Source organism: Silurus aristotelis (genome assembly GCF_946808225.1).
Source record: "Silurus aristotelis genome assembly, chromosome: 10".
In the NCBI taxonomy this organism is placed as follows: domain Eukaryota; kingdom Metazoa; phylum Chordata; class Actinopteri; order Siluriformes; family Siluridae; genus Silurus; species Silurus aristotelis.
The window spans coordinates 11,998,192-12,024,944 of record NC_139583.1 but is presented as its reverse complement, the minus strand read 5'-3'; the positions used below and the strand labels follow the sequence as shown (position 1 = coordinate 12,024,944).

General features: G+C 36.8%; 1 protein-coding gene across 6 annotated transcripts in view; it reads left to right on the top strand.

Moving 5' to 3' along the window:
• mgat4c (mgat4 family member C) overlaps window positions 1-26,753 on the top strand; it is a 138,748-nt gene that overhangs the window by 50,630 nt on the left and 61,365 nt on the right. For 2 of the 6 annotated variants that reach the window (XM_083552106.1, XM_083552108.1), the window contains exons 2-3: window positions 3,409-3,478; window positions 15,659-15,757. The exons of 2 other annotated variants lie outside the window; for them this stretch is intronic. The gene's annotated coding sequence lies outside the window, so the exon portion shown is untranslated. The remainder of the gene's footprint in view (window positions 1-3,408; window positions 3,479-15,658; window positions 15,758-26,753) is intronic. 2 more of the 6 variants (XM_083552107.1, XM_083552105.1) reach the window with 1 other exon arrangement.

Genomic DNA, 26,753 nt, shown 5'->3' with positions numbered 1-26,753 from the left:
ATTTAAGATATTGAAGCACATTTGTGATTGTGAATAGTGAAGCGAATTTGAAGTAGACAGACAACACACACTGCGTGCACAGGCATGAGACCCAACAGCAAATGGAGCTCATAATGGCCAGAGCATGTTTGGAAGCACAGCTAATGAGCAAGCCCATTAGGCATTAATAGTGTTTTAAAGACCTGCGGAGAAGCAGAGGAAGGCACAGCCGAGTGTTGGATATGGGGTACAGGAAGCCACTATGACTGTTAGCTGGTGTTTGATGGAGCTACAGAAGAGTGTGGTGCTTCAGAAAGCCTCATGAGAAAGCTGACCCTGCCAGATTATCTGTTTATGCCTAGTTTTGATCAACAGACAATTTTTTTCAAATTTTGTTAAAAAGTGTTAGCATACCCTGTAATCAGCAGTGTTTTTTAATACTGGCTATTCATGCTCTAACTCTTGACGCTTTTAAAAACAGACCTATAAACACATCCTGGTCCTGATATCCAGAGATATCCAGATATCCAGAGGGAGATTAGCAATCCCTATCCCAAACAGGGTGCATGTTTTTTAAACCACATTACCTTAAACCATAGGTTTCCGAAATGGCCCTTGTGTATTGCCTGTCTAGTTTGTCCTTTTTTTCATGCTAGCAACATACCTGATTTATTCATCATCTTATTTATCATTTCTCAGCATTTAGCAGCTAATAGATCTAACAACAAACTAATCAAACTTCTCTTTTAATACAGTTATTGCATCCTATTCACAGTTAATGTTGACCACAATTACAAAGTAAACCAAGGCAACCAAAATACAATATGCACCATTTTCAAATAATAATACCAGCAGAAGAGTCAAGAAACCAATTATGGCAGCAATGTCATGGTCAGTGGAAACAGATGAGCATTTCAGGTTAAATTTAACAGGTGTCATCATGATGTACATGCGAATGTATATATATATATATATATATATATATATATATATATATATATATGTACGTACTGTTTCCTTTTTATAAAATGTAGAATTTTTATTGCTGAAAATGCATACAAGAATATTTGTGAAAACTAAATCCTTTTAATGCATTTAACTGCCATATTACATCAAAATATATTAGTAAAAATATATAAATAATTTTCAGAATACTCAAAAAAAAATTAAATAAAAAAGGAAATGCACTGAATCTATGTAAGCTTGTTTCCGGCACATACAATTATTTTTTTCCTAATTCCGACAGGCTTCCAGGCTTTTCCCCTTTCCACCATTTTTTCATTCTAACTTTATTTTCATTTACCTGCCCAAAGCGCTTTGGAGTTTAGCGGGTGCTGCGCCATTAATAATGTTCCGTGTGTAGTTACATAAATCGACTAAACGAAGCATCGAGGCAAATAATTTAATTAGATTTTTTTTTTATTAAAATATACGAGTTGCTCAAGGAGTCATTTCTCACATATATATATAATCTATCTATCTATCTATCTATCTATCTATCTATCTATCTATCTATCTATCTATCTATCTATCTATCTATCTATCTATCTATCTATCTATCTATCTATCTATCTATCTATCTAACATTTCACAGTACAGGTACTCAGCAAAACATCTTAACTTTGTATCCACCTGAACTGCAAATATTAGAGTTACATTTACAAATATGTATACAGCAAATAATAAAATCATACAGGTCAAGTGTTTCAGTTAATGTTCAAATCGTACATCAGAATTGGGGAAAGTTTAGCATGGTTGCTGCTTCATGATCTGCCTAAGTTGTCTCTGGGGTTTAAACAGAATAGTCTGAATAACAAAAAGCATCCTGTCAGCAGAGGGTCTGCAAGCTGAAACACCTTGCTGATAAGAGAGATCAGAGAAGCCTGATCAGACTGATCTAAGCGGAAAGGAAGTCTATAGTCAGCTCAGAATCATTTCTGCATGATTTTTCTGCACTATGCTGCTGTCACATGATTAGCTAATTGGTTAACTGCAAAAACTGCAAGTGTACAGTTGTTCCTATTATAGTGAACCATGATACATTATTTTTTTCTACTTTCTATTAAGATAGAATACATTTTCAAGTTTGATGTAGATTATAAAATAGTTAAACAAATAAAGGTTTTTCCAAATAATTTATTTTTCATTAGATTATGTACTTTTACTTTTATTCAAGTGAATTATTAGTCTTAATTATTATTATTCATGGTACCACTGCTTTATTAACAACCATTTATTGAATTACTTAAATAAAGCCAGTTTTTCCAAGCAAGAAAAAGACTAGACTGTGCAAAACGTGAGTATTTCAAAAGCGGTAGAAGAAGTGTTTAGAATCAGTTTAAGATTTGGGATTTCAGATCAGTAGGTAACAAGCTCAGCACCAATCAGTGCTGGTCCCTTAAGCAAGGGCTTTAACCCTTAACTAGTCAGTAAATGTACTACTGGACCAGGAGAGGGTTGGTATTTTGTGCCTTAAACGTGAACTGATTAGTGGGTCTGTGCTCAAGTTACAAATTGTCTCCATCTCTCATGGGTGAACAATGTTGACAAAAAAAAGACACAATTTCTAGAGTACAGATGCCACACTGACTTTTGACCAGCCTCTAAGATTGCTGGGAAATTACTAGTGGGGAGAAGTGCAGATAAATTGGGATAGTGAAACCAGCTTTCTCTTTGCTGTCCCATCTGAGGCAAAGGATTTTTAGAGCAGGGGGGAAAAAGAAGCATTTGATAATCCTTTTTGTTTCTTTTGCTTTTCTAAGGCCGTGTGTGCATTGTCACACTTCGCTGGAGGCTGGTACTTTATTTTTTGATGTGTCTGAAGAGCGTATTGTTATAATTGCTCAAGTAAAATTACTGTATACATTTTTTTTTAAATAAAAGCCATTGAAAATGAGGTCATCTAGACTTATCCTTTGATCTGCTCCATCCTTAACTTAGAAACTGCAGTTTGAAGAGGAATTTATCATAGCAACTGCTTTGAACGAACAAAATCACAAACAAACGAAGGGAGAAATCGATCGCAAGTGTCTCTCAGAATGATGAACTGGCACTTCTGTCAAAAATCAATGGCTTTTCTATCTCCCCAGGTCCTCGGGTGTGTTCATGAGCCTCATACAAGCTCTCTTTCTCATTTTCACCCTCTCTCACCCCTTCTCTCTCTTTCTTTTCCTTTTTTGTCAGTGTATTTATCTCTCCTCACATTGTAAAATTTTAACCACAATGTTTTTCTTTCTTTCTTTCTTTCTTTCTTTCTTTCTTTCTTTCTTTCTTTCTTTCTTTCTTTCTTTCTTTCTTTCTTTCTTTCTTTCTTTCTTTCTCTCTCTCTCTCTCTCTCTCTCTCTCTCTCTCTCTCTCTTTCTCTCTCAATGTGTTTGTCTCTCTTTCTCACCCTTTCTCTCTACTCTCTTGCTCTTTCTTTTTCTGCAGTCTTGAAAATGGCATGTTGATGTGTGGTGAGAGCCTTAACCAATAATGGCCCATAGGATAAGCAATATAAGTAAGTGCAGCTGGATGTATTTACAGTCGTATTGACATCCTCTTCCTTTTTTATCTGTCCTGCTTTTTGTGCTCTTGTGCTTATTGGCTGCATGTCTTAAAACCTGTATCGACCTGCTATGCTTTTAGGCTCTGCAGGAAGCTTTTGATTAACAGAAGCATAAAATAGATACAAGGCACTCCTACAATAAATGCTTAGCTCTTCACACTCTGCTTTTGTCATCAATTAGATAAACTTTTACAGTTAAGTTCCCCCCCGGTTTATTGTTACATGACCGTGTGATTGACTTTGGGTTAATTATGGATTAACACATCTGTTCAGCCACATTACAAATGTGTTCAGGTCATTACACCTGCAATGCAGTGAGAAAAAGAAATCTACTTCATGTTGTGCTTTATTTTTATGGTGTAACCTCATCTTTAGCTATGTGGCAGGCTGAACAGTGAATGCATTGTATGGCAGTTTAATGTACATGTATGTAAGAGAGAGAGAGAGAGAGAGAGAGAGAGAGAGAGAGAGAGAGAGAGAGCGAGAGAGAGCGAGAGAGAGAATATGATTGTAAGTGTTGAAAACTGTGAAGGAGAAAAGGTTATGTGTGTTTCTTAATTAGAAATAGACGAAGAAGCATACATAGATAGACATACAGGGGAAAATGTGTGTGTGTGTGTGTGTGTGTGTGTGTGTGTGTGTGTGGGTGTGGGTGTGGGTGTGTGTGTGTCTGACATTGGCTACTCTGTCTATGATGTGAGATGCCGGGAAATCTCTGACAGCTTGAGGAAGTTCCTTCAGCCTCCTCAGTGGGAAAGAAAGCTGTCTCACACACACACACACACACACACACACACACACACACACACACACACACACACACACACACACACAATCCACACAGCACATACACATTTTCCCCTGTATTCATAAGAATTCATATGTCCATCAAAAAGACAGAGAGGGGAGGTACAACATACATGTTATTGGAAGGAAAACCTGACAATGGCTTCTTGAAAGTAAAAATGGAGCTCTCTCTCTCTCTCTCTCTCTCTCTCTCTCTCTCTCTCTGTCTCTCTTTCTCTCTCCTCTCTCTCTCTCTCTCTCTCTCTCTCTCTCTCTCCCCCCTCTCCTTGTAAGGGGTTTTAAGTTTATATGTATATTAAGATTATTTTATCATTAATATTTATGATTATTTGCCTACATTTAATGAAATGTTTGAAATATTTATTTTTAATTAATGTTTGTACTGTGTCATTGAAGCAGAGCTGGAAAATAGTTGCAGTAATTGCAACTATTAATTCTAAATTTTTACTTCTTCATATTTGAAATGCCTGTATTCTTACTTAAGCAAAACTAGATGTCAAGCTGCTCACAAAACATAAGTAGCTGTCTTTTATTATTGTCAATCAAATATAGAGAAAAAAACTCACTTGCTTATCAACCAATCAAACAAACAAACCAACAAAGAAATGTAAATACATACATTCATACATACATACAGATAGACAGACAGACAGACAGACAGACAGACAGACAGACAGACAGACAGACAGACATAAATATATCTTACATTTTATAGTATTACATTATATTATTGGAACAGCATTACTTTGAGGGTGTAAGAATTACAGTCTGCCTCAACCCAGATTCCACCCCAAGCTATATCAAACTAAGCTCATCCGCAAAACATCTGACATAGTAGGTTTGACATAGAATTTCAGTTGTATCAATCTTAATCATAGTCTTAATTTAATCAGGCTGGGAGAGTCAGCAAGCCATCAAGGACCATCTCTAACCGAAAGGTGTCTAAGACCACGATTATCATTTAAACAATACCCTGACCCGCTGGGGGGCCGGCACCAGCAAAGGTGTAAATACTGGTGATTACCACCTGCTTACCTCCGGCTTGAGAGTGGTATCACCCAGCCTTTTGTTCTCTTACGCATGTCCTACATTTAATTTACATTTAAAGGTTAACACCGGTCTATACTTCAAAGGGGAAGAACAATCTAAAATATCTGGGCAGAGTTTGCTGGGGGTTCTTTCTGACTCCGATGAACCCAAAGTGCTTCATGTATTTTCATATTTTGTCACTGCTACGCTGTTATAAACTTCTTCATTACGATCATCGTTATCCTCACCATTTTCTTCCTACAAGAGTTTCTTTTCTTCTTTGTTGTTTTTTTTTTTTTTTTCTTACACATAATGTGTTTGCTTTGGCATCAATTTCTTAACATAGATTTGAGTGCTAGCATGTTTTTCATCTTGTAATGTTTATACCAAGTGTGCAGTAGAGTAGTTTCTTACCCAGAGTGCTCCATCTTCAGATCAAGTCAAGTCATATAATAAGTGTGAAGAATATACACTTATATTGGGCGCTTGCTCACATTGAGTTTGACATTTCATACTATTCATGATGAGCAATCAGAATCAGTATTGGTGTTGTAGTAGTTACACTGCATCAGATTTGAACTGTTGTTTAGATTGGTCAGAAGGTGTTGAATCATTGTTTTTCACATCACAGCAGGGATGTATTTTTGAGACTGATTGGTCAAAACATGCGCATTATTTTTGCTTTTTTGCAGCACATGTAGTTTCACGTAACAGGACCGTTTATATTAATGCACATTTTCTAAAATGATATTTTAGCAATGACAGTAGCAGGTTATACACACTGACATACACCACATAATCTAAAACTAGTAAAAGAACTTTTTGAAACAGATTTTTTTAAATATTATATAGTAATAAAAACATTTAATTATTGATGTGTAATATACGATATGCCAATGATAGCTTTTTTCTCAAATGGAAAGATTTTCAAGATTTAACATACTGTGACTAGTTGTATTTTCTTGTTTTTTTACTTAAAGTAAAACAAGTTTACTGCTAAATCAACTATCAATAGCCAGGGGTGGATAAAATACCAGTGTCAGGTAATGCATTTGGTACTTGGGCCTTCAGTGGGTACGTACCCGACTTTTAATACCACCACTATCACACTGCAACTTTAGAAACCATCAATACTATATAAAAACGCAATATAACAACACGTGGCATTACAGAGAGAGAGAGAGAGAGGCATTTCACATATGGAGGGTGAATAACATTTTACTAGAGCAAGAAACCCAGTTAAGACTCCAAACCTCTACACTACAACCACAACTGTGCCACATAGAAGCAGTTCAGAATCAATATTTGTCCAATAAAATGATAAAAACATAAAAAAAATGTTTTAATTAAAATACAAAATATTCACCAGAGATGCAGACTCATAATTTGCACCACTACTCAGAGGCTGTAATCCAGTGGTACCGCTCGTATTCACCCGTCTGGAAGTGGCGAACAAACCCTTTCCTGGGCAAGCTAGCTAGCTTCGGGGTTGGCCGACCTCCTCACACTGTCTAACTTTTCTTGAAAATGTATTTTTTGTATGTTCGAGACCAAATCATTTTCTCTTCCTCTGTAGGCATAAAAAAGTCTAACTCAGATTTATTAATGAATGCAGAGCTACACACGTTAGCTAGTCAAATTTGGCTGTAACAGTTTCCCGTTGACCAACCAATCAGAGGACAGAAAAATGCTGGGCGAGCTAACTAATTGGTTAAATAAACAGAGCTATTTCTTAAGGAGACTATGGTAAAAGTGCCAGCATTATTGAATTTGAAGGCCCTGGGCAGATTAGATTGACATGGCAGCACATAGAGGCTGAAATCTGATTGGACAAAAAATCGAACATCCACGTACACGTACTAGAAGCAGTGCAGCCAAGAGAAACGCTACGAAATGAAGAGAATAGACTGTTGGGAATAAATTATTACAATTTTATAGAACAAATATTGGAATTAAGGTTGTAGATGTAGGTCAGTGCTTCTGCAAAATACACATTTAAGTTTTAGTTTATCCCCCGCATAAATATTACTGCAGTAGAAGTTTAACTCTACATAAAGTACAAAAGTAGTTTGGTAGTTTAGTATTTGAATCGATAGTCATAGTAAAACTATTGATCTAAGAAGACAGTATTGTTAAGATTTATGTACTTCAAAGTATAGTTGTTCTGTGCATCAAATGGTTTTTTAGGAGAAAGTTTGTATTGTAAAAGCTAGTTGTTATGCTTGTGGTCTAGTTACAGGTTCGCATTTAACGTAATTTATATATTCAATTAGAAGTAATGAAAAACAAAATTTATTCCAAAAGTAGTGGAGTAAAAAGTAAATTAAAAGTATAAAAAGTATATAAATCATTAGACATTAGATATTAAAATGTGATGTAAACCATTCCCAAGGTAAAAACTTGAAGATACTTATAAATTTATTTAAGTACAGAAGCGAAGTATAAAATGATACAACTGTTACAAAGGTAATAATAAGACACACAACTCTGCTAAAAAAAAAAAAAAAAACAAGCCCAGGTACTGATTGTGAATTGCTGTGAAAAAAGAGGACTACAACACTTAAAGCACAATCTGTTATTCAGGAGAACATTCAAAACCACCCAGTCGTGGTTTATTTCTTCCCCACTCACCATTATCTTAAAGACTAACATGTGTTAAAGTCATTATGAGCATGGATTAAATAAAATATGCAGTTAGGTCTCAGAGATAATTCATAGCATGTTCTTTAATTTATCCGGGTCAAATCCAGAGATTAGTTATTACAACCTGTAATATCAAATCTTAAATATAATCTACATTGTCATGTAAAAATCTAAGCTCCTCGGTTTAACTAGCCCTTTATGTTCACAGAGGATAATTACTGCAGTGAAAGCTTTACATTTTTGAGGCTATAGTTAATTCCCCGCTTCAAATGAAAGAAGATAAAAAATTGCCTCCGGGGGCATGTAAACCAGGAGCTTATAGTGGTTGCAGACTTGTGATTTGAGGCATAAACCTTCTTGCTTCACGGTTGGGGAGGGGTAGATATGAAGATTTGCCCTCGCCACAAACTCAGCAAAATATCAATATGGATTTACAAGTCTTGTTGCAGCAGGGGCCTGAGCTAATTAAAACTGTGATCAGTAAGCAATGTAAAAACAGACTGAGGGAAGATGTAGCTGTAAACTGACTGGCGCAATTTTATTAAACAAAGACAGTTAATTAGGTCAGGATCGTTAGCTGATGAAGGCGGTCGGTTCTTGTTGGCAAGTACAGGCTTTTGCAAGGGAGGAAAGCAGGAACGTGTTTGTTTCATTTACAGTTTTGTCCAAGTCATTGCAGTAATTGGCTTTAAAATACTTTCTGTTTAAAATGTTTGGGGAAATTTTCCATTTTCAATAATTAAAAGCAAGTTAAGGAGTTTAGAAGTTTTTCCATACTTTGCTTCTTGCTATGCACCTGCTGGGATGAAAATTAAACCCTACACATTTAATGGTTTTTCATTCTGTACTTTTAAATACCAAGACTGCAGACAACTCCTTGTAGTCTAATTGTATATACTACAAAACTTCACACTATGACACTCTCAGAGTCTGCCTAAGGGAAAAATTTCGACTAGTTTTACAAGTCATAAAAAATGGATAGTCACGATCATGTAAACACATGCAATAGGCTTTATGTACTTATGATAAAATTAGAGTAACAAGGAGTGTCACAGCTGTTCTGTAAAAGTCATACAAATTTTTAGGTGAATATGTCCATAATGAAACACCTGTTTCAATTTATCAAACCTGACACACAGTAATTGCTGACTATGTGTTTGCACAGATGCAACATATGAAATGCTTGAGGTTTTTATTTTTTTTGGCTAAACATTTTTAAAACATCAAATGCTACAAAGGCTAATAGGGAGTTTAAAAAAAGAGAATTTTTAAACGGAGTGACTGATGAAACCATTTTGCAAACCTTTGTGTGGCAAGTTCATTTAGTATCATTTTTTTTTAAAGAAATCAAAAACAGTTTCAACTCGCACGACCTTTTCATCCTCATGTTTTTATGAGTATACTATGTTCTTAGCCGCAGGAATGTTAATCAGTCTTTTCTGTCACACTGTCTGCTGTTTTGACCAAATGTCTGTAATACATTATTTACAATACAATCCTGGGGGGAACTAGAATCAAGTCCAAAATGGCAAAGAAATGTCTTAAAATCAAACCACTGGTCAATAGGCTTTTGCTACAGTGAACTGGGAAAGCTAGAAACAGTAGAATTTAATTCTATACTTATCTAGGTTGCAAAGATAAAATCATGATAATGATTCAAATGTTTGATGTAAAAATAAGCATGTTTTCAATGCTTAAACTGTCATGTTAAAGGCAGTAAACAGATGCTAGTGCACATTAGGGAAACTTAATAAACACAGTAACGAACAACTGGACACGTAGGTCAAGCTCAATGTCAAAGACAGGCAATGCTCAACAAAAAATGCTCAACAAAAATTTGAAACCGCAAAAACAGATCAGGATCAAGTAGCAAATGAGGTATAAAAGCTTGGTCTCAAAAGATAACCATTCGACTAAATGTATTCTTAGCAAAGTTTAAAACAAAGTTAAAACAAAGTTATTTTACACAGTGGCTGTGGGTACAGTAGGTGTGTAATTGGGTGTAGGGGAGAGGTAGCTCATTGGTTTAGATGTTGGACTAATGTCCTGTCGACTAATTTTTTTATTTAGATCATTATTTGTAATATTGTTTGATATTTTGCCATTGAGCATTTATATATATATATATATATATATATATATATATATATATATATATATATATATATATATATATATATATATATATATATATATATATAAAATGTCAGCAAATTAAGTAGTGGTGCGGTGAGATCCAAATTTAATATCTTGTATGACTTCCATGAGCTTGAAGGACTGCATCCATGCGGTTTGGCAAGGATTCATACAATTTATTGATTTATTGATTGAAGTCATCAGGAATAGCAAAGAAAGCAGTCTTGCATGCCTCCCAGAGTTCATCAATATTCTTTGGTTTCGTCTTCCATGCTTCCTCTTTCATCCTACCCCACATATGCTCAATGATGTTCATGTCTGGTGACTGGGCTGGCCAATCCTGAAGCATCTTGATCTTCTTCGCCTTGAGGAACTTTGATGTGGAGATGGAAGTATGCGATGGAGCACCATCCTGCTGCAGAATTTGGCCTCTTTTATGGTTGGGAATATAAGAGGTAGCTAAGATTTCTTTGTATTCTAGACTATTGATGTTGCCTTCCACCCTGCACATCTCTCGCACACCCCCATACTGGATGTAACCTCAGACCGTGATTTTTCCGCCACCCAACTTCACTGTTTTCTGCGTGAATCTCGGATCCATGCGGGCTCCAGTAGGTCTCCTGCAATATTTGCGGCAACTGTGGTGTAATTCAACAGAAGATTAATCTGAAAAATTCACCTTCTGCCACGTTTCCAGCGTCCATCCTTTTAGCAGGCTGTGGGCCTTGGCAAATGCCACACGTTTTTTCAATTGTCTTTTGTTTAGCGCTGGCTTCTGGGCACTGATTCGACCATGGAGGCCATTTCGAGACAGAATCTGACAAACTGTTTTGGTTGACACAGAGACTTCAGGTGACCAGGTCTCGTGGAGTTCTGCTGCAGTGGAAAATGGGCTGGCCTTGGATTTTCGAGCCAACAAACGGTCCTCTCGAGCAGTTGTCTTGCAGGGTCTGCCTGACATTGTCAAAAACGTCTCCAGTCTCTTCAAATCTTTTTTTTATCCTCTGTACTTGACGCTGAGACACATTGAAGGTGTCTGCCACATCAGCAGTGGATCTGGTCTTCAGACTCTTGATAATTAAAACTTTAGTCTCAGGGTGAATTTTAGGCATGTTTGCAGAGGTCTAGTTGCAGTTGATGTGACGGTTTAGTGTAATGGGGTTCTTTTTATACACACCTGAGACCTAAATGATCTATTATTTGTCACAGGTAAGGCTCATATCACAAGGCGACAACACATGTCTTTGCAAAAATTAACTCAATGGGCTTTACCAAGCTGTGAATATTAGAATTTTTTTTACAGTTTTGTTTTGTACTGAAACATTATTACAAAAGCTGTTGGGATTAAAATAAACTATTTCTTGTAAACGAATCTTGATTAGAAATATATTTCAGCGGCAATTTGTACACAAGCGACAAGACTTTTGTAAGGGACTGTATGAACATTTGTAAATGTATTAATTGTAGCCTATTCGATTCAGCAGCCACATTGAAAGCATGCACACTCCTCCTCCGTGTTCAGGTTGTGTCATTCATCTTCATTGACCTTTTTATCCTGGACATAGGTCAGTCTAACCAAGTCAAATAGATATTTATTGCCATATACATTACATAGTAAGAGGAAATTACAATTATTTGTATTTCCTGCTGAGGATGCATGGTTGGAGCACTAAGATAATAAAACACAAATAAAAAACTGGGACATTTTGAGGATCTGTATTTCTGGAAATGTCTAGGATTTTATATATTATATATGTATGTTTCATAGTTCTAGGAAGTCTGTTTCCTCTCGTGTTCAGGGACACATTGAAGCGCATTAGTGAAGGTAAACAGAAAATGAATATGTAGTCTAGATAAGGCCTCTGACCACAGAACATGGGGTTATCTATGCCTCTGACTCAGGAATCAGCACTCTGACCTCTTTTCTTACTGTGCTGACCAGCATTTACCCCCAAAGGCACTTCTGTAAAAGCCTATTTGACTTTAGCTCTATTAAGCAGCAACATATGCTGTGCACATTTCTTTTAATAATGCTTGTATGCACTTCCTGTACACAGCATCCGGCTCTGTGTTGAGTGAATTCCAGACCGGGTATGATGGAGGGATGCACATTTAAATGTGCAGTATTAGAGGTTGAAGAGTGCAGGATACATAAAGGGAGACTGATGAATGACAGATAGTATGGCAGAACTTGCATCAGTTCTGGTTGAAAGAAGCAGGTGACTTGCTGTCATTTCAATTATTCTAATTATGTATGTGTACTGTTTGAAGAGACTGGATACTGGAAAAATGTCTATTTTGTTGCATCATGGCTCAGAATCTTTCATACAAAATCAACATCCTATAATCTTCAAACCCTACATTACCTGTGACCTCTAGTATGCTTATACTGTAGAGTAAGGAACAGAGTGTATATACACAATGAGTATAGCATTAAAATCACAAACATCAACAAAGTGCATTGATTACCTCATTACAGTGGCATGGAGGTGGGATTTATTAGGCAGCAAGCAAAAAGTCAGATAAGGTTAAAGAATAAAGTAGGAAAAATGGGCAAGAACAAAGATCTTTACCGGGGAAAAATTGTGATGACTAGACAACTGTGTCATGTTTTCTTTAAGTGTTGACTTGGCCTCCAAATTCTCTATATCCAAATCTGATCTAGCATCTGTAGTGCTAACATATTGGTGCCAGATACCACAGCACACCCTTCGAGGTAAAGACGGTTATTTTCAGGAACCATCACCCTTGTGTCCCAATAGCACATCACTAATCCAGGTTTATTATGTTAAAAGGCTAATTGATCATTAGAAAACCGTTTTGCAATTATGGTGTCACAGCTCAAAACCGTTGTGCTAATTAAAGAACCAATAAAAGTGGCTTTCTTTAGGCTCATTGAGTATCTGGAGCAGCAGCATTGATTAAGTGTGTTTGATTACAGCCCCAAAATGGCCAAAAAAACCCAATTCCCTTCTAAAACTCAGCAGTCTATTCTTTTTCTAAAAAACGAAATGCCATTCCATGCAACAAATTGCCAAGACACTGAAGATTCCATACAATGGTGTTTATTACTCTCTTCAAAGAACAGCACAAACAGGCTGTTACCAGGATAGAAATAGGAGTGGGAGGCCCTGGTGCACAACTGAGCAAGAGGACAAGTGCATCAAAGTCTGTAGTTTGAAAAGAAGACACCTCCTTAACTGGCAGCTTCATTGAATTGTACCCACAATACACTAGTCAAGATGTCAACAGTCAAGATGTGATTCTAGAATGATGGCTTTCTAGGCAGGGCTGCAAAGAAAAAGTCTAAGACTGGCCAATAAAAAGAAAAGATTAAGAGGGGCCAAAGAACACAGCCAGAAGAAGATAAAATTAAATTTTGGGTGTTTGGATCACAAAGGAGAACATTTGTTACATACAGAAAAAAAGAAAAGAAATGCTGGATGAATGCTTGGTGCCATCTGTCAAGCATGGCGGAAGGGATGTAATGTCCGGGGTGCTTTGGTGGGGATAAAAAGGAAGATTTATACATGGTAAAAGTCTTAAACAAGGAAGCCTTTCACTCTATATTGCAAAGCAATGCCATATTCTGTGGGCAGTGCTTGACTGGAGCCATTTTCCCCTTAGAGATTTCATCAGATTACCTCAACGGATGAACAAGTGAAATGTCAAAGGTCTGCAAGGATATAATGGCTGATATTAAAGCAATAGTTGGTGGACACAATTGAATTGTAAGAAATGTAAATACAGTTCAAGAGCTTCAGATAATGTTCACATTAGACTATGGAACATATGTGATCTATGTGTCATGGCTTGTGTATTTCAGAAAATGCTGATCTCCTGGGATTTTCAAACACAGCAGTCTTTATACAAAATGAAAACAAAAAATATCCAAGCAATGTCAATACAATTTTCTAGTGCAATGTCACAATGATTACATTACATATAATAACATTTATTATAATTTAATAACATATAATTACATAATATTACTGCAAATATTGTAACATATAGTTCATATAGTAACTTGGGTAATATATAATTATATATAGTATAGTATTATATATAGTATAATGGTTATTTTATTATTAAAGTTGACTAGGATAAAATTTTTTAGCAAAGCTTCAAATCAAAAAGTGCAGCATGTAAATATCAGCCAAACAAAGATTTTCAGTCTAGCAGTAAGTGTTCAGGATGCCTGAGGCAAGAGAGGAAGAAACAGAAGGAGGCAACATTCGTTAGAACGGGTCGCTGTACTTATCGTGACTCCATACGTGGTTGGAGCGGGCCAAATCCAGCTTTGTGTCTCACCACTGACTGAGAGCACACCATTAACAGAGACTTTTGACAAGAAAAATGAGAGATATTTCCTTTGGCCTCGAGTGCCTGGGCAGAATAATGAGCAGGAACCTGCGCTGTCTTTCCCCTGTGAAGATCCAGATGGAGGACTTTCTCTCCTTTTTCCTCTCTCTCCCTCAAGGCAGGGAAACAGGGTCAGGCACAGACTGTCTGTTCCTGTGAAGGTTAGACTTTTTCAGACATGAATTAGATAAATTACATCAAGTCCTGTCATCACATATCTGAGGTAGGTTTTGTTGCTGGATTTATAGCTGGATATGATGTGGGGACACACATTTGCTTTAAATGTGTCTTGAGGAAGCATCTAGATTAATGCTATATAAGAAAGTAGGATTCCGTGAAGGAGTTGTTCTTGAAGTTGAGTTGTGAGTTTAGTGAATACAAAACACTTAAGCACACATAGTGTGTGGCATGGTGTAGAAAGCGGGTATGATTCAAGGTATGGCTGTTCTCTGTTGGTTCTTTGATCGAACAGATAACATAGCGACACATCTGGCAAATCCAGAATGTTTTATGTGTAATTTAGTGCCTCTGTGTGTGTGTGGGTGTGCCTATGTGTTTGATGTAATGTATACCAGTGAGCAAAGTATAGTGTGTCTCTGTCAGTCTAAATGCGCTATCTGTTTTTTTTCTGTGTGCTTCTGAGTGTATTATATATTGTATAAAGAGTCATATTTGATGGGTTTGTGTGTGTGTGTGTGTGTGTGTGTGTGCAGCAGAAATAGATCTGGCTTCAGCTTTGTTGGTTGTGGACATGGCGCTTTACTAGCCGTGTGATGTATGGTTATGGCTCTTCATCGAGAGCCAATTACGACTTGTGTGTGTGTGTGTGCACACGAGTGCTCTGGGATCCCACAGCACTCTGCTGTCCTCAAACACACACACACACAAATACAGACACTGAGAATTCCTCGATATCCCCAGCAACCCCTCCCCACCTCCCCAGGGTGCACAGTATATCTCTATCAATGTGGAAATAAAAGGAAATGGAATTCTCAACTGTTTTGGCCAATTGGGTCTCTCACACTAACACACAGATCTTTTCATGCATGCCGGCTTATATTTGCCCGTAGCTTTGGCTTCTAAACTCCCACAGGAATCCATGCTTTTGTGCCTGTAAATGAACAATCGTCCCCACCTCCCTTTTTTTTGTTTCAGAGCTAGCAGACGATCCACTGTTGCAGGTTGCACTGCAAGTCATCTTCTACAACCGTCAGGCAAACATCTCTTGGAAAAACATCTAAGCTCTGTAGACAGGTAAATCGTGTTATTCTTTATTTTTTATGTCACACTACTCAAACATGTATAATGAAAGCAGCATGAGTCAAAGTCTTGCTCTTGGGTTTCCATTTTTGAATATAGCCCAAGCTTACCTCTTAATTTAACAATAATTTGATTATGTACAGTTTAAGTGCACAAAGACATAGAAAAAAACATGGCGTACATTTATGCCTGGAATGTGCTGGTCTTGCCCTGTAACTGATGTCTTTTTTCTCAGAGAAAAAATGTATGGGATTACAGTTTATTTTTTTAAGAGCAGTTTGATTTAATGTGCATTACTTAAAATTCAACTGTACTATATTATTCTATACTGATGAGGACGAAACTCATTGAATTGAGCAATGCATTATATCATGAGGTCTCATTTATAGCATGATAATAATGATGAGGGCAAACTTTTACACATAAACACTTTATAGTTGAAAAAGGGCAGCTGCATTCATGATTTCAAAGATTTTGAAAATGTATATTATTAAGAATAATACCCTACCAGGCTCATGTTGTTTTTATCGCTGAATAGCAAATGTGATAAATTAATAGAAAGGTTTGTCATTTGCTATTTTTACATAAATTGAACAATGTGTGCTTAATAAAACTACATTTAGTTTTTTCATTCAAATGTATTTTGGCAGGTATAAAACAGAAGATAAAGTAAATAATCCATCTCAATCACTGCTGGTGAGGCATTTTCAGTGATATGGGCTTAAAAATATTAGACCTAATGCATTTACATTACATTTTACATTTACATTTAAGGCATTAAGCAGATGCCTGTATGAAGTCGGTATCAGTGAAAACATTCTGATACTTGTTCATTAGGACACAAAACCAAAATATTGTAGTACTTACATGTGTTGTTGTAAGTACTACTGGGAGAGCAGATCCTTGGACATTGTTAAAAGACTGCTAGTAAATCAGCTGTTTGGAAATCTGTGTGAAATTTTGTTTCATTAAGTAGGTGCCAAAAAGAGTTTTAAAGCATGTCTTCCTTGTACACTACGATGCAAAAAACAGTCACTGATCATCTGTATAGGTCTACAGCCTGGATTGACAGAAGAGCAGTAATTATGGAATCTTATAGAATATTGGATATTGTTATTCCACCAATGGTAATTTCAGTTTTGTTTGAAGCAGTAGCAAGCTGTTCAGTCGACTCAGTAACATACCCATACGTCTGTTGATGCGATTTTTGGTTTTTAAGGGGATTGGGAGAGAGCCCCTGCAGAACTACTGCTGTTAAAGCTTGTTCTTTTTTTTTTTAATTCAAAGCATTTTTTGTGATGTTACACGTCCCCGCAAAATCTTTGACACTAGACTTAAATTGGTGTAAAATTTGTATCCTTCCAATTAAGCATACATTTTAAAAATCATCACGGTTTCTCCAGTTGTTGTTTTTTTCCCCCTTTAATCATTCCGCAATTCTAAACAGCTGGTACTGACACATGGACAGTTAAAAGCACATGTAAAATTATAAAGAGTTACTCTTCAGTCTTGCTGCATGGTGTGTGTGTCAAACCAAATTGAGAGCATATTGTTCATGCAGTTCTAGTTAGCGCAACAATATCTCATTTACATTAAATTTTATTAAGTGTGCTATTATGTGTCATTGTTATCTTCATTTTGACCTGGGCAGCACACAACATGTACTGTAGGCAGAATGTCTTTCTAACAGGAACAGCTTGAATTGTGAAACAAATGAATAATGTTGATTTTATGGTCCAACATGCAGGCTTGTAATAGCCAGTTCTATTGCGATCCATCTTCCGTACATAATGGCACTGAAGCCAAAAGTAACCGGGTGACACAAGCTTTAATGAGCAGGGAAGAGCATAGACCTGATGCATGATGGGCATTTGGAACAGCATAGGGGGTGGGGGGCACAGCTGTACAGTGGCAGAGGGAAATGTTGATTGGAATGAGCATTAAAGATTCATCCAAACAGCTGTTCCTTAGCTCAAAATGCTATCATGCAAAGCCATGTGCTCTGATTTCGAACCAGACGAAGTGCAGAAAAAGCACGGCTGAAATGTTTCAAGAGTTTGGAGTATTGTGCCAGATGTGTGCTGGTCTGAAAGATCTGCCAGTATTGTGATAGTGAGCAGAATCAGATTGTTGTTGTTTTTTTGCCTTATGTCTGTTGCAGTGTGTGTGTGTGTGTGTGTGTGTGTGTGTGTGTGTGTGTGTGTGTGTGTGTGTGTGTGTGTGTGAGATAATAGGGCTGTCAATCGATCAAAATATTTAATTGTCATGAGTGAACTTGTGTTTAATCGCAACTTAATCGCACATTTTTATCTGTTCTAAATGTACTTTAAATTAATACTTTTGAATTGTTTATTACTCTAATCAACATGGGAATGGACAAATATGAAGAATCTTTGCAAATGTATGTTTATTATTAGTGAAACCAAACTCAACATAGAGCATTCACACAAAATATTCTTGGAAATGTTTTAAAGAAATTATAGTGTTTTAAATTAAGTAAATCACCAAACGGAACTTTTGCTATGTTTCCACACGAACGGTTTTAATTGCCGGATATGTGCATCATGGCGGATTCTGGTGCTTCATTTAAGACTTGGTGCATCAGTAAAACAAATGTATAGTTATTAAAAATAATTTATCCGAGTGAAGAAAGGACATCATGAATTAATGTATGTTGCGTTGAAGGTTTTCGCATGCTGCATTAATATATATATATATATATATATATATATATATATATATATATATATATATATATATATATATATATATATATATATATATATATACCGTAATTTCCGGACTATAAAGCGCACCCATATATAAGCCGCACCCACTGAATTTGACAAATATTTTTATTTTTAACATAAATAAGCCGCACCTGTCTATAAGCCTGTCCACACTAATGTACTTTACACAGGCGTTAACGAAAGACACGTTACACACGGTGTAACGGGTGAAATTTGTTGCGCTTCCTTTAGAAGCATAGCTGTATTTTGGGAATAGCCTGCCACTGCATTTTTCCAGTATTACTGCGTGTGTTCAAGACGAGGAATATGTCCTTAATATTTTCTGATGCTGATTTCAAAGTTTCTTTGACTAACCCGTAACGCTGTTGCCAAGAAAAATAAAAAAGCACGAGTTTTGGAAACCTGTCTGTGCTTATATGATTTCTGTTGCAACTGGAGTTACAACTCGAGCTCTCCCTTTACCCAGACTCAACGCCTTACAATGGCTTGTATCTAAACAGTAGCCGATCAAGAAAGTCACTGTTCACTGTCTTCCTCCTTCCTTTTACAACTATTTCTGTCGAGAGTTTATCTGCGTTTAAAAAAAAAAACTTTTTTTCTACCGATGCCGTGCAGCTCAGAACACAAGTGAGGTGCGTTTTTTTGTTTCCGTTCAGAAATTTCATTGTTATGGGGCTCAGTTTTTTGGCTTAAGGTTTGTGAAACCGGGAAAAACCCAGGAAAAAAATCATAAATTAGCCGCTTCGTTGCTTAAGCCGCGTAGGAAAAAAAGTAGCGGCTTATAGTCCGAAAAATACGGTATATATTTTTCAAACATGGAATATGATTAATCGTTTAAGAGAAGGTGTCACTAATGGTTGCTTTTTAAAATATATCTTTTTACATCGTTTCAGCACGAGTTAATTCTAGGCATTCGGGTTATTATAAATCAGTTTGAATGTCAGACTACTTGACATCTAAATAAGGATGCAAACGAGGAATGTCAATTTACTAAGATAAAAATGTGGATTTGGGACAGTTTGATGTTTGTTGTGTCTAATCAATATGCACGACCCTACCTTATAGCAGCTGAGTTGTGTGTAATTAATGGATAAAAAACCCGTCACAAACATATTAAAAATAATATTAACTATTCCGAAGCAGCATGCACACTGTGATTTACAGGAAAGGCAAATAAAGAGTAGTCATTTCTATGCACAAATTATTAATTGCACCTAATTGCACGAGTTGTTTTGATTTACAAAGAGTAATTGTGTAAATGATGACATGAAAAGTGGTATCAGGAAACAGCATTTACATAAGGCTTTTGCATGTGCTAAATGTTTTAACTAGCTGAGCCAATTTAAGATCTCAAAGAGACTCCCAGAAGAGTAAAGTTTGCTTCACGTTTACTGTACATAATTGCACTTTAAGTGTAACAGACATCAAAGGCAGAGAGAAAATGTTCATAATAAAAACATTTCAAACATTTATTCTTCTGTATAAAAATTGTTACCTTGTATATCATTTCGACAAAAATTCAGGCTTAGTGAGCAATATAAGTTATTTTTTTAGCTGATTAAACAATTGTAATACCTGCCCTCCAGTTGTTTTTATTTGAATGTGCAATAATGTATTGAACACACCGCTGCCATTATCAGGCGGTTTGTGTAGACACTATCCTATATGATGTTTCACTTTGAGGTATAATCACTATAAATGGCAAGATTTATAATACAAAAGTACAAAAAGATAAGAGGGTTTTTTTTGTTATGCTTGTGCAAATCTGTTCATTCATTTTCTATATTTCCTCAGTGCATCAAATCAGTGCAACAAATCCCAGAATGATTAGAATTTCAAATAAAAAAAATTATTAAAAAAATGGTATAGAGCATTTCTTTGTAGTTTGTGCATTATCTTTTAAACCTAATCCTATTTTAATTATTTGTTAGTTGCTGATTTGATATCTAGCCACTTTTACCTCTTGAATGACCTAATTAAATTTACAACATGCCACCAATGGGTTGTTTATGAATAAAAGGTTTGTTTAATTTGACTAATGAATTTTTCCTGAGAATGTTTAATTCATTTGATTTTGGGTCTTATGTTTTATGCACATAATTCATTCATTTGTAATGTGAAAACACAGTACATCTGTACAGGAAACACAAATTAAAAGTTTACCACCCGACACTTCTGATCTTCATAGGCTCAAAGGATTAGTTTACTTTCTGAATCTCTTCTGTGGAGTCTTTTGTTCAGTCATAATGTCACTGAAGTTCACAATTCCCATCATTCCTTACAAACAACCTGGTGTTTTTTTTTTACTCTCACAGTTACATAATGTATTTCTGGTGTCAGATTTTTGCTTTTCTTTGGCTTCTTACTTCTCCTTAGAATATAAACAAATTTTGCATAAGTAGATATGTTGGTGGAATCTTTTCTGTTTAATATGTAATTTCAATTACTTTTTCCTCATATGAACAAAACTAAAAAATTTACAAAGATTCTCAAAGATTCATTCATTTGGCTGTTCAAGATTCAGCAATTAATTATTAAAATCTGCTTTTCAAACACTCTTTTAAACACTGCGAAATCACTCTTCCTCTGATATTCTCAAAAGATTTTTGAGAAAACAGCTCAAAAGATTTCTTTGTAGTATCTTGATCACTCTTTTTAAGGATCTGCATAGGCTTTTACACAGTTGCTCCACTAGCAATTGTTTAGCAGATCTGCTACAACAAATAAAAATGATTATATGTGATTTCTGTTATTTGTTATTATAGATTAGACAGTGCTTATATATTAAAAAGGCTTTCTTTCATCACAGTCATTGCTGAACTCTCACAGGAGAACAATAGATCGTGAAGATCTTTCAGAGCAAAACAACAAAAACAGCCATTCACTCGAGAGAACATAAACTGTGTCTGACAAAAACTCACGAAGGATTCACCAGTGAGCAACAGCTGACGTGATGTGCTCGCTCCCGGCGGCACCGCAATGCACACAGGTCTCTTTCATATTTTTCCCGCAATAATGATTTTCAGTCAACATGAAGAATAAATATTTTGTCCTTCCTGCTCAGACCTTGATGAAATGGAAATGCAGTTATCTGTCAGAGACAGAAAAGCACCCCGCCCCCCCTTGCAGCTGCACCACCGCACAAAATAGTCAGCAGTGCAGGTGAGCCTGTTCCTGCTGAAGAACACAGTAACAATCCTGTTTTCTCTGCTAGAAATAACAGCTGGTGTGTTTTTTTTCTAATGAAGAAGCACTATTGCGAGGTGTTACTCCTCGTTTGACAGCAGCTGTAAGCCGGGGGCTGTGAACGGTGCGAAGACATGTGATAGCGACGGTGTGGGTTACTTTGTCTTTCCAAGCCTCATATTAAATATCAGGGTCCTTCCAGGGCACTTTTTTCTCTCTTTAGCATGGAACTGGAGCAGAAGAAGTTGTTGTATGGAGCACAGGGGCATGGCAATGTTATAAGAAACAAAACAGCACTCAGGATTGTACTACTGTGAGTGGTAGAGGGAAAAAAAAACATACAGGCCCTGTTTTTCAACCATGTGTCAGTGAAATCCTCATGTTTTGTGGAAGGTTACCTTTGAATATGTTGTGTGTGTGCGCACATCAGTGCCTCAATTAACAACATGCACACTATTGTAATTAAATCCAGCATTGACAGACATTTAGTGCAACTAGGCTTTTTTGCCCAGTGATGGACGTGATAATTTAAGCTTCATACAACACGCATGCATATATTTTTCTAGTGAGAGAACGACTGCAGAGAACCTTTTTTTCCTCAAGACTCAAGACGGTCTGTCATTATTTACACCCATGCATTCTGATTTCCTGATAGATCAACTAGCCTTTTAGCACTAATGGTAAATGGGAAAATAAATAATAAATCAAATGTGAGTGTTGAAAGTCAATGGCATTTTTTATGATCATGCTATTTTTCAAAATGTGTTATTGACTAATCATGTTCCTATCAGAGAAGCGAGTTTCTTTTGCTTCAAAAATCTAATCATAAGACTCACATAAGGCTGAGGGCACTGTTATAAGTTCCTAAATGTTCTTTAATGTTTTTGGCCTCAAGAGCATTTGCTGAGCTTAAATTATCTGTGCTGATCTAATGCGAGCAGGTGCGGTGACAAAAAAAGGGTGAGAATGAAAAAGTGGAACAAAGCGATCTCTTTTTGTGCAGTCATGCCTGCCAGGCTTGGCGAGCTGATGAGTTTTGCTTGTTTCTCCCCTGTGCAACCAGGATCTGGTGGAAAGGCGGAGAGATTAATGCAGGTTAGTTGTTATCACCTGACTTCTGATCAAAAAGTCTCATTATAGGACTATAATGGAGAGCTGTTTTGTAAAACTAGTTGACAGAGAGAGCTTCCTTAAGATGCACACCCTTGGGTTAAGTCAAAAAGTGACACAGAGATGTGAAAGAGAGTGAAAAAAGAGAAAAGAAAGAGGGAGGCGACAGAGAGAGAGAGAGAGAGAGAGAGAGAGGTCCAGAGGGTCTCTTAAGACACTGAATCTTTTCGAAATAGCATCGGCTTTTATGAGAAATGAATAGCTAAATGAGACAAAGGACTGTAATGATGAAATACATTTTGCTTTGAAATGTGAGGGAATGTGCATCTGTGGCATTCAGGATCCTCCTTCTAGGGTAAGGGATTGGAAAGAAAGAAAGATCGAAGTAAGAAAGATTTCTTTGGCAGCTTGGCCAACATAGATATGAATAGCGTGGGCTCTGTCGTCTGTGCTGTTGTGTTAAGTATGTGGCTCTGCATTTTACTTCTTAAAGTCAGAGTGTTATAAGCATAACAATGGTTTCTCATGGGGGCTCGGTTTCCAAGTGTAGTACATCACTGAGCAAGTAACAATTACGTTTTTTTCCAAAAATGTGAGTTTTGTGTAGCATTGTGGCCAGCAAACCCTTAGACATAGACACAGCTTAAATTATCTTGCTTTTTTTGGTTTGTTTGCAACGTTTAAGGAAAAAAGAAAAAGTCTTTAGTCTTGGCCTAGTTTGGCAATTCTTTTCAATTTAACCATTGTCCCTATAGATACAGATTCCTGTTTTTGGTTGAAAGGTCTACACATCGTGGCTGCACAGAGTGGTCATTCTAGTTATTGTAGCTTTCCTGTCAACTTGAACTTGCCTGACCATGATCGTCTGAAGTTTTTTTCATCAGCAATTCTTTTAAAAAACAAAAAACTGAAAGCAACAGTCTTTCTTAGTCTTTCTAAAGTAATGTATAGATTAATTCACAGCTTTTACACTTTAGCATAGTGAAATAATTAATGCTTTCCTTTAGTTGTACAAAGCCATTCAGCAATGCTGCTTACACTGTAGGACAGAATGAAAGCATGATGGCTGTCATCTTTTGGTCATGGAAGCATAGTTATAGTTATATTCTGAGAGTTGGCAATGACTAAATTTAGGAAAGCACACTGGGCCAAAGATAAAAAAAAAAAAACATTCACTGGCAGGAGCAAACCATTAGAGATTACAGTGACATATACACCTGGGGAATACGGAGACCCGGAGAATGTGAATCTCCCTCTTCTGATGCTCCTGAACTCTCTTTCACCTCTATCTGCAAAAGTAATTACAGCAATCCATTGGGTGACTGTGTGTTGTATTGAATCTTGAATGTCTAATAAAGGTCATGAAAATAAACACTTCTCTCTGGGAAAGAAGAGAGATCATTCTTGTCTTCAGTGGAGCAGTCCAATTCAGAGCGCTATTTCACATTCCCTCTCCTTCAGTCACCTTTAAGAAGGACTATATGGCATTTCTTTCAGAGAGCAAAGAAAACCTGCTACAAGTATCATTTGTCGAAGTGAACGGCTCTTTAAAACAATTCAGTCTAACAAATGATGACTAAAGTAGGATTATTTTATAATCATTTCCTTGAACTGTTTAGTGTTTTTTTAAGAGCTCTGCAGAGAGATTTTAGTGTCTCCACACAGAACAGAGAGCAGAACAATGGTGTCTCCCGCCACACTGATTCACCATCGGCTGGATGTTGACCTCCAGAGCAGCAGCACTCGACCATTGTAGCATGTGATACTGCTGGATGCCCCTGTCCCCTGTATTTTTGGCTACAGATTATCCACCCGTGCTGCATGTCTGCCTGCCACTTTAGAATCACTGACTGGAAAAAACACACAGCAGTGTTCCTCTGTGGGATAGTCTGTTTGGGTTGATTGTTCGCAGGGGAAGCGATGGCTGGGTTTACACGCGAAGAGTTTTTCGCCAATCCAAATAAATTCATTCCGATTACAGATTCCGAATGAACTGTTTATATGCATCCTAAACCAGACACTTTGTAGACAACCTTTATTTATATGCATGCACCAGGGTAACTGATGCATGGATTTTGGTTTATTCTCACCATTATTATACAACGTATGAACCTAAGTTCCTGTGTGGTTTAACAGAAAAGCATTTACCCTATAGAGACCTAGCCATCTGTGGGCAGAAGCCAAAGTTTTGCTGTTTGGGTAGAAGGGATATTCCTTGTCATTTAAAGTTGCACAAGCCAATCACAGGTGTCTGTGAGATCATGTATGTGGAAGAAGGTAGATAGAGCTTTGCTTCAAGTGTGTAAGGCTGCTCTGTGATTGAATGAGCAGCAGTGTGCAGGAAACACATGCTTGCCCACACCGTCTAAGCTGTTGGTATAACTGTATGTTTGGTTTTATGAATGGGAACGATAGATGGTGTGTGGAAAATTACTGGTAACAAAATTAAGTGACAATTATGGGGGAAAACGCAAACCAAACAAACAAAAGAAAGAAAATGCAAGTCTGATCAGAACATTCATCTTTTTTATCATGCTGGTTGTATCTGTAATGCATTCGAAATAATTTTTCATTCACACTTTGTGACGTCATTCAAGTCGTTCAGCGTTATTTTAGTTCAACATTCAGGAGCAATTATGTTCTGGTTGTAGTAAAACAACAGTGCAAAACATTGTTAAGTTTGTTAGGAGTAATAAGATTATTTAGTTTGAAAAGGAAACAAATTTAGCCACTGGCTTTGCTGTCCAGATTTCAGCCAAGCAACAGAGGTTTATTATAAATAATGGGCATGGGACACAACAAAGCCACTTAGTTATTAAGCACATGCTAAAATGCTATAGATTACATTGTCGCTCATCAGGTTCATCATGGTTTAATGGTTTATAAGAATAAGAAAGCTTTTTTCTGTGTTGTTCTTTGCTATGCACATAATGGGTGATCAATGCTGCTTGATGGATATGAATAACAGCTCATTAGTCTACGCAAAATGGGGAAATTGCAATAAGATCAAATTAAAGCTCTTGGTGACAATGAAATCCATAAATATGTCCTTTATACTTTTAAAAGTTTGTGTTAAAGATCTGTTTTTCTTTTCTCACAAACACTGTCAGATCTGCCTCAGATGTGTTAAGTGGCCGCTGCTAATAGATTCAAAAGTATGTGTAATCAAGATAATGAATGCTTTGATGTAGTGCATAAATCCACAGCTGAGAAAGAATTTTTCCAACTCTTGCAGACTGATTTAATATAAAAAAAATCCCTCTTCATGCCGTGGTGTTGTCTACAGGGAAACGGAGAAAGGGTTTCATTTTTATAGAATGCAGGCTCCTCTCCATATTCATTTGACCTCCCTTTCTGTCTTTTTCTTTTCCCCAAGAGTCTGTGCTGAAGGAGTGCACTGCTACTCTACTGCAAATATGCAGCAGTGCTTGTGCACACACTCACGCTGTCCTTCATGGATGATAACCTGATTGTGAATTCCAATTACATATGTATCAACAAGAGATTCATCCAATTTAATCACCTTATTTTCTCATTTTGCAACTTCCCTCAAAGTCAAGCTGCTTTTTTTTTTTCCCCTTCCCTCCATCATGCAGGCCGTAAAGCCCATTTCCATTTAAATTAATACGACGCACGTCTTAATATGACGAATAATTTTGAAAACGAGAGCGAAGGCCGGAGCAAATCTCAGCGATGTACTCGACTCGATGGAATTGCACACATGACATTTTCAATGTGTGCTTCCTAATCCAGCCAGGTTAATGTGGTGGGAAAAACTGACATCTGGCTTCCTCACACGGACGGTTTCTTACAAATGTCAGTGCTGCACTTTTTGACGGCATCCCAGGGCTTCTGTATAGCCTTCCCTCTGTCTTAACAGTGCAAATTTTGTTAATGGCCAATTAATCGGTCACGATATAGGTACTTTCCTGCTTCTCAGTTAT